Below are 9,142 nucleotides of genomic sequence, written 5' to 3' on the forward strand. Positions count from 1 at the left end.
TGTCAACTGGAAGTCTCTATCAGGTCTTAAGAGCTTGGGGAGCGTGCAGAGGACAGGGAGAAATGTTTGTAATATTCAGGAGACATAAGGGACACCTTCTTAGCATAAAGGAATGGCTATTAGCTTGGTAGCTTTGTAAGAAAGCTAATTCTAGAAGGGTGTGTCTTTGACACTTTTGCCTGCTTTTGAGTCTCTTTTCCTCTTGTTGGGTTGCCTTGTCCTGTCTTGATTTGAGGACTTTTGCCTTGTCTTACTGTATTTTGTTTTGTCTTGTTAAGCTGTCCTATCTAGGAGATCTGTTCTTTTCTGAAGAGGAAATGGAGGGAGACTGCATCTTGGAAAGAGGGAAGGAGAGGGGAAGCTGGGAGGATTGGAAGGAGAGGAGGCTATGGTCTAACATGTTGTGTGAGAGTAAAAGCTATTTTCAGTACAAAAAGAAATTAAATAAATAAGCAAACAACAAACAAATAAATCTACAGGGTCGCAAATCAGACAGCTACACTCAATTCCAGAGTTTGAGTTCTAATCCGCTGTATCATTGATTAATTGAAGAATATATCAAGGAGCTATGAGAATCATTTTTTTCATAAAACACTCTTAATTCAAATCTTACTAAAACAAAAATATAAAAGCACATACAATCTGAAGAAAATGATGCATGTCCAAGATCTTTGTTTACTTTCAAAATATGTAAGCATTCTGGGCGGATTCAGAACAGACAAACAACTTCTGGGGAAGCTCATTATTGATGAGCATAAATCACACCACAGTTTTGATCACTTCTAACTCCAATATCAGAGCAAAGGCCTATAAAACAGAAGAGTAGTAGGACAGCTTGTGATAAGATAAAATAATGGTAAGATTTGTTATATTCCCCTCAAGCGCTAAGTAGATTAAAAGGTAGCTCTGGTCAGGGCAGGATGATGCACAGAGAATCAGATGAAGCGATATGACAGGAAGCTTGTAATAGCCCGAGGTTGAGAAAGAAACGGGTCCTTTGCCAATGCAAACTCTTGCCAGTGGAACTTCTGCACAAAATGGGTTGGCAGCTAGCCCACAGTTTTCTGATTCAGGCCAGACTCCCATGAGGGGTAGTGTCAAACTGCTAGTAGCATGCTTAGAAAGTAAAAGGCAAGCTTTTATTTATTCTTTTTTTTCCCTTTGTTGCTATGACTGAACAGGAAAATATTTTCTTTCTCTTTAGTCATGAGTCTTGGAAAGGTGCTCTGCCCAGCTGTGCAGGAGTGCTCCATCTGGGCAAAATGAAATCAACCTCAGCACGGGGATGAGTGCTGAAATGGATAAAATTTTATCCCTGGTTTAGTGACAATTCGAGAAAAATATATTGTTGAGAGAGGGACCCAGGAAAAGCTTCCAAATCGGCTGACTCCAAATGAAGCAAGAACTTAGTCTTACCAAGCAAAGTCAGAAGAAGAACAGTTAGTGAATATAGTTTTTTTTTTCTGATAAAGCTAAATTTAGATGGATAATTATTGATATTCTCTATTAAAAAGCACAATGTAGTAATGTATTATAAGGCATAGCAGGTAGAAATAAAACAGTAAAAACCATTTGCTCGTTGGCGCATCAATAATGTGCTAGTACTTTAAAGAAGAACAAAGCCTTAATGAAGGTGAATTTGAAAATGAGAAAACAGACAGATACTGCAGATTAGCTTTTCAGTGGCCTGGAGACAATGGAGAGTCTATCAGTGCCACTGCCTAAAGACATCTTATTTAAGTGTATCCTCTCTGGAATTAAGTGGTCATGGTTTACCTTGAAAGGTAGCAGCACCTATATGCCATGAGCAGTCAGAATAGGAGACAGAATGAAAGAAAGGATCAAACTGGATGAGATTGGCCTGTTGCTTCTCCATAGCAGGGTTTTGTGCTTGCTAACTTGTTACTTCCTAGTTGGATAGAGATCTATAAAATGAGGCAATGCTCATTGTCTTGGTTTAATCATGCATAATTTATGCATGTGTCAATATATCACATTGTATAGCACAAATATCCATAATTTATCAATTAAAATTAAAAAATCAAATAATTAAAACATTAGAATTAAAGAAGAAATGAACCCATAGAGCCTGCTTTCTGCCAATAGGGTGGTGTTAACTATTACCTTACAGAGATAGATGTTGCTGTCTCCAGCCCTATTGCTGGTTAAAAGATGCGGGATGGAGCTGGGCGGGTGAGATAGTGGCTGCTTTGAAGTGAAGGCTGTTACCGTGGGGTCAGAAGACTGCAAAGCTGACACAATGCTGGTGATTCACATTGGAGGGGCCTTAGGATAGCTTTTCCTCAAATGGAAATCCTAAAAGCCAGGATTACTCACACACACACACATAAAATGTCCTAGTGCTTCTTAAGTTTTAACAACGTGCATTGACATTTCCACATACTTTTGATTTACAACTGTACTATGAAATGGGGTCATTTCTTTTTCAGATAGTAAACCAATACATTTTAAAACAACGCTGAGATCATTATATTGTTTCCACTATTAGGGACTTTTTTTTTTTGGCATAGTGAAAATGATCCCATGTCTCTTTTCTATTGGAGTGTTTCCACTGGAGACCAAAAACCTGGACCAGACTTTTCTATATATAAATAATGTCCTAAAGGAGTGAAAGAATGTCCTGAAGATTCCCCCTAATATACACAAGACCTTCTATATTACATGACCAGTCAACACTGGATGAGGCTATGGCTTAGGAAATTCTACCTCCAAATGACCTCTTGCAAGGCAACCTTCGATTAGTAGCCTTAGCATGAAAGAAGTTACTCTGTTACCCTTTCCCTAAATGGTAAGTACAGAATCAGAAGGCTGTTTCCTAGCAAACATCACAGAGTAGTGCCATAAGAAGGTTGCATATAATTTGTCTACCCTCCCTCTTTACTGCTTCAGACTATGATAAAATAACCTATCACATACAGTTACCTGAGGAGAATAAAAATCTGTACTTTGTAGTACCTTTTCTACTGGATGCACATGGCTTTTGAATTTAAAAATCACATCAATTTTACAGTTTGAAAAAAATTGTAAACATATCAAACCATAGGCTGACAACTCCCATATAGCCATGATACAATACCAAGGCAGAGCAAGAGTAGCGGGATGAATACAGAGAATGAAACAGATGGTGGATCACTCAGGGTGCTAACTGTGGTCAGACAAAGCATAAATTTAAGGAAACGTGTCCCATGTCTATATGATGAAGATACAGCTGTGTGACAAAGGGAAGAACTAGAAAACATATACTTGAGATTTATAATAAAGAGCTAGATTTGTACAGAGAAAACTTTCAAATTGTAACAAGCCGTCAAGCCAATAATGCTACATGCTGACAAAATCAAACGACCTTGGTGATTACATATTCCCCTCATGAGGCATCTTTTCCTCCAGAGAACATTGTCATCCTTTGCCCTTGTCTTCCTTCTGAGAACTACTCTATTATCCCACTTCATCACCAGGATTATTATCAGAAACATAAGCAAAATATTCAGGTACAAAATTGCCTGTATGTCCACTAGATATATGATTTATGTAAGATATATATTGAATCTCTATATTGTTAAAATGTTGTTAGCCTCCATTTTCTACTTAAAATGCAGTAGGTCAAACAATTCAAACATGGAAGTTAAAGCAGTTCTCATTTCTTAAATTCATTTTCAATAAGTCAAAAGTTGGAAATATAGTTGTTTGATCAAAGATTTTTTAAAGGTAAAAATCCATGATAGCATATCAATTTGTCAAAAGTGTATTAGATGAACAGGGCAAGATGAGATTAAACAGGGCAAATCTATGAACTGAGAAATGCCAATAAGTACAATAAATGTCTAATGTCTACCCTCAACAACTTCTTTTACTTTTCTAGTCACGCTAGTAGAAGTTGAAAACCAGAAGAAATATATAAAGTATATTCAGAAACCCATCTATGTTTTCTCCAACTATATGCTTAAAAGAGATAAAAACAAACCATGCATTCTTTACCTTTGAGATTTTGTACACAAAATCTCGTGCCAAATAATTCGAAGATAATATTTGAATACAGGAGATCTGTAGTACTCACACTTGCTGTACAGGAGTCCCTCAAACCGTACTTAGTTGCCATCTAAAGAATGTTATGACAAGAGTTTCTCATCTTCATTCTTAAGACCTTTGTTAGTTAGATATCTGTTCTTCCTTTGGCAAATTCTCAAAATGCAGATAATGCTTGTGGTAGACTAATATTTTTGTTTATTACAAAACAAGGCTGACTTCCATGACTATATGTGCTTTGTGACCTTTGTCAGAGCTCACAGAGATCGAGTATTCAAACTTCCTTCTCAGGGAATGTAAACAACGACAGAAGAAAAGGTCCACAGTACAGTCGAATTACTGACATCTAGGGAAAGACTGCTTAGTAAGTATAGTGAGAGCCATTAGCCTATCAGTCTGATAAAGGTACAAGTTGGCAAAGATAATAGAACCAGAACAAAGAATTGTATTCCTGAATAACCAAAGTTCTGAACTGAATGTTATTATGTGGCAGTGTTTGAAGACTAACATAGAAGGATTTGTCTCTGGTAGGATATAAGAAAGATGATACACAAGCAAAAATGAATAGATTAATTTCAACAGGTTACCCAGGATTCCAATGAGCATTTAATGCTCATTGTTAGCTAACTTCCCCTAACCACAGGCTCCTGCTACTATTCCACCACAAACATAGCTACAGTCAAAAGCTGGAAAGAAAGGAAAGTTGAGGTATATTGGAAAGAGAGAATCCTCAGAAAGAGATTACACTAGCTGATTTCCTTGGTTCATAACTGGAGAAGTTTTGAATAGGTCATAAACTAAATATTGTGTACTCATGATGCAAATTAACTTAGCAGATAAAGCTAATACAGTAAGCAGTTATCTTTCCCTGTTTCAACCTGTTAACTAGGGTATCTTCATCCAGGGTACAATTTGTCACCAATCCACTGGTTTAAAAAAATCTCTGATGCAGCAATGCCCTGAGTGTTGAGGTGGAAGTTTTAAAGAATAACAAGAGTTTGTGAAAACAGTATTCAGGTCAATAAGTAGAAGAGAAACACTGTAAGATAATAATTTCTGTGCTCTGACTGCAAATTTCAAAGCATATCTCTCCCTTAAGATCATAGCTGTGTGACCAGAAACAAGTTAATAGATACCTTGGTGACTCCATTTCCTCATCTACAGAACTGTTCATTGTCTGCATGAGAACTTGAAAGATAACAGGCAATGAAATAAGGAAGATATTTGAGACTAGATGTATTTGAGCTCTTGGAATAATTTAGTATCTACCTTGTGACTAGAAAGAATAGAAAATGAACTCTTTGTAACAGACGAACCAAAGCTCCCATCCAAAATCAGCATTTTAGAATCCCCAAAACCTATGAACGTTACTAAAATACCATAGAAGCCTTTATAGACATGACTGAATTGAATTTCTTGCGAGTGGAGGCTATGGTCCTCAGACACAGAAGTCCTGATTAAAGAAGCATGTGATGTGATGGTGTGTGCAGAAACTATTGCAGTGTTCTTGAGGAATGGGCCCCAAACTGAAAAACAGAGAGAGGAGTTGATATTTTAAAGACCTTAATACTAAAGTAAGTGTGACAAGATATTATACTCATTCTATAGAGGACATAATTAATTCAAAGAAAGTTTCTAACTTACCCAAGAGTATATGTCCCTTAAATGGGAAGTGGGCATAACCATGGATCTATGTGATTTGAAACACCACAGCCTTTATGCCTCTGGATATTTCCTATGTATTATTCCACCTGTGCTACTATTTTATCAAAAGAGGTTCCTCCTTAGAACATATCAGCACATCATTACATCAACACCATTCACAATTAACTTTCAAACTCCAGCTCAGTCTCACCAAATAACAAAGAAATGATAGCTAAAGAAAGCTATCAATACAACTTATCAATATACCTTTGTTTACGGACAACAGTGAGCAAAAGCAAACAGCCTGAATCTAAGGTGTGAAGACAGATATTTGTGTCCTATATCAACTACACCTTTACTGTGCAAGCAAGGATAAATCATTCAATTTACTTTTGTTTAAATCTCTTCCTTGGTATAATAATTGTCTTACAGGGTTTCATGGAAGATTAAATGATATTCTTTCTTTCTTTTTCTTTATCAAAGGTGTATTGTGTGTCCAAAACTGTTCTAATCATATTAGAAGGGTTAGTCTTCTTGGCACATAATTGTGGGGTGAGGGTTTAAACAGTGACTTCAAGTATGAATTCCCACACCAAGTTCTGAGTACAGAGAAGATAACCAGTGCCCAATAATCCTCAGCTCTATCCCATAGAAAGCAATGACATCAATTATTTCCATTATTGATATGGGGAAATAACGGAGTTCTGAGACAAAGGTATTCTGTGTTTTCTTTTTAGTTTTCTAAAACCACTTTTTTTTAAAACCAAAGGTCTACTTCAAAAGGAAAAAAAATTATGAATTCATTCAAACTTTGCTAAATTTGCTTATGACGCTATGCTATGTCCTGAATGTGCTCATTCAAGATAGGGAACTGATGAAAGGCCAAAGTAAGGTAACCACAAAGTAAACCAATGGGACTTATTGGCGTGGCTTATACAAATATTGGTGAGAAATTACTTACAGAATCAGAAGTGACTAAAAGACAGCTACATCACCAAAAGCATGGCTGACCACCCTCCCAACCTGGAAATCTGGTGCAGTGTACAACCTTCAGGTGCCTGAACAGGACAAAGTGTGCCCTTTCGTGGCAGCCTAGGTGTTGTCTGCTTCTTCCTAATGGTCCATAGTTAGGAGCCTCTTCCAGTCAGCTCAGCTTGTCTAAACTGTCTCTGAGTGCCCCTTACTACTCATTTGCTTGGGGATGGAGATTCACTTCGTGAATCTAGTTAAACTCAGGGACTCGCTGAAACCTTTGACTTGTTTGTTTCCTGAGTTTAATAAGCTGCCATATAGGATAGAATATTTCACCTTCCTTTAGAACATCCGATGACTTAGTGAGCTTTGCTCCACAATGGAAAGTGATGTGGCATCAGAAGTCAATGTATGACAATTTTCATCAGTTTTAAAATATAATTATCCTAAATTGTTAATTGAATCATATTTTATAATAAAATCAGGTAAGGTGCAGTAGTTTTAAGTATCTTATTTTCAGAATTTTTAATACTTAAGCCATATACACCTGTGCACGCTCAAATGCACACAGACACACACACACACACACACACACACACACACACACACACACACACAGAGTGCTAACAACAAAAGACATTGCCTAGGTTAGAACATTCATGAGAAACCCTGTTTTGTCCAAGAAACTCCCGAAGCAGTATAGGTTGTTGCCCCTTCTCTTCATTGTCCCTCAAAGTTGTAAGGTAAGTCCCTATCACTGAAACTATGTGCACTTCTGAAAGGGCCCTCACTGAATACATAGCTGGTTCTGATCTAAATATCTCTTCCGAGACACTAGGAAAGTACCATAAAGCTTCCAAAAGAGACAAACAAACAATAGTCCTACCTAGATGTGTTGCCTATATTACAATGAGCAGCATAACAAAATAAGCTTAAGGGTGCTATATGGTATGCATAGGATGTTGGAAACCAACAGCTCTTTAGCTGGGCTTAAAGCCTGCTCAACAAAGGGAAATTATTTTTTGTTAAGAGAAGTCTAGCCAACTACCCAGGGCTACTAACATCATGGATTTGTTCTATAATCACCACTTTACTATGTTAGCACCATTCCTGAATACATTCTAGATATGCATTCTTATATCCACAGGTAAGTGTACTTCTTACTTGGCAAACAAACAAACAAACAAACAACCCTTCTGTTTGCAACAGACAGAGAACTGATCACAATGAAGAGCTGGGATCTTTCATTGTAAGCATTTGTCCTCTGATATTAGGAATACCACACACGTTCCCATTCCCATTCCTGGGCTGTCTTCCACCTTTCATTTCCTCATTTCAGTGTGGGGTCACATTCCTCATACCATCTCATTATCGTCTCCTTCTTAATTCTGTCAACAGGTCTGAGGCTCCACAGTATGTCATCAAGTAACTGCAAGACTGCTGAGAAACCTAGTCAATTGTCCACCTACTTTATCATTCTATCAATGTTTTCTGTTTCTCTTCAGTTCACAAACTACTTATTGGTAGGAAATTGGCCAAGTACTACTGTGGGCTTCTCCTTTCTTTGTTTCCACACTCTTTTGGCTCGGGGCTGTTTGTTTGTTTATGTTTTGGTAGGGATTTGTTGGTTTCATCTTCCTGACAGCCAAGACCATGTTGTCTGATTTCTTTTATTCATTTTATGCACAACTCTTACCTTTTCTTTCTATCTATACTTCCTGTATTCCTACAAGCTCCATAACAATATTTAAGTGTTGGAGATGGAGAATTAAATAGAACTTTAAGCCACAAATTTATTAACCACAATGTGACTAGTTCTAAATATAAAATTCGAGAAAAATTTTATGCACTTGTGTATCATCCAAGTGCCTACTAGTAACTCAAAACAGCAAAGTTGTACATGTTTCTATGATACAGTGGAGAACTATCTATGATATATTGTATCATTTCTTTAGATTTTTTCTCTATTATGAAAGTGGAAAGAAAAGATAAATGATATAAAGTCATTGCAGACTCTTAAGAAAAGAATTGCATTTTATTATGTAGCCAACTAAGAATATTTAATATGTTAGAATCAGATCTGGTTACTTGGACCTATAGCGTCAGCTTTCCTCCAAAGTCCCAAATCTTCTGAATGCTTAAGAAAGACACAATCTGAAATGCCAGGATATTTCTGTACAGGTACTAAGTTATATCTATGAAAGAGTGACCGGTTGTTACTATTTTGATTCACCTGGTACTGCATTTTCGTTTCATACAACCAGAAACACATGGGTGAGACTAAAATGTGTAGTTTACCCAATTCAGCTATAATAAATTTATTATCAGTTTGGCTGAAGTTCTTAATATGGAATGAGTGTTGATTGTAAATAAAAATCAAGTGATCCAATAAGTAATCAAAAGACCATTCACTGCAACAAATTTGGTTGTTTTGAAGGCTAAACAATGACAAACACAGAGGAAGACAAATCCATCAAGGAGT

Source organism: Rattus norvegicus, chromosome 2 (genome assembly GCF_021556685.1).
Source record: "Rattus norvegicus strain SHRSP/BbbUtx chromosome 2, alternate assembly SHRSP_T2T, whole genome shotgun sequence".
Classification (NCBI taxonomy): Eukaryota; Metazoa; Chordata; class Mammalia; order Rodentia; family Muridae; genus Rattus; species Rattus norvegicus.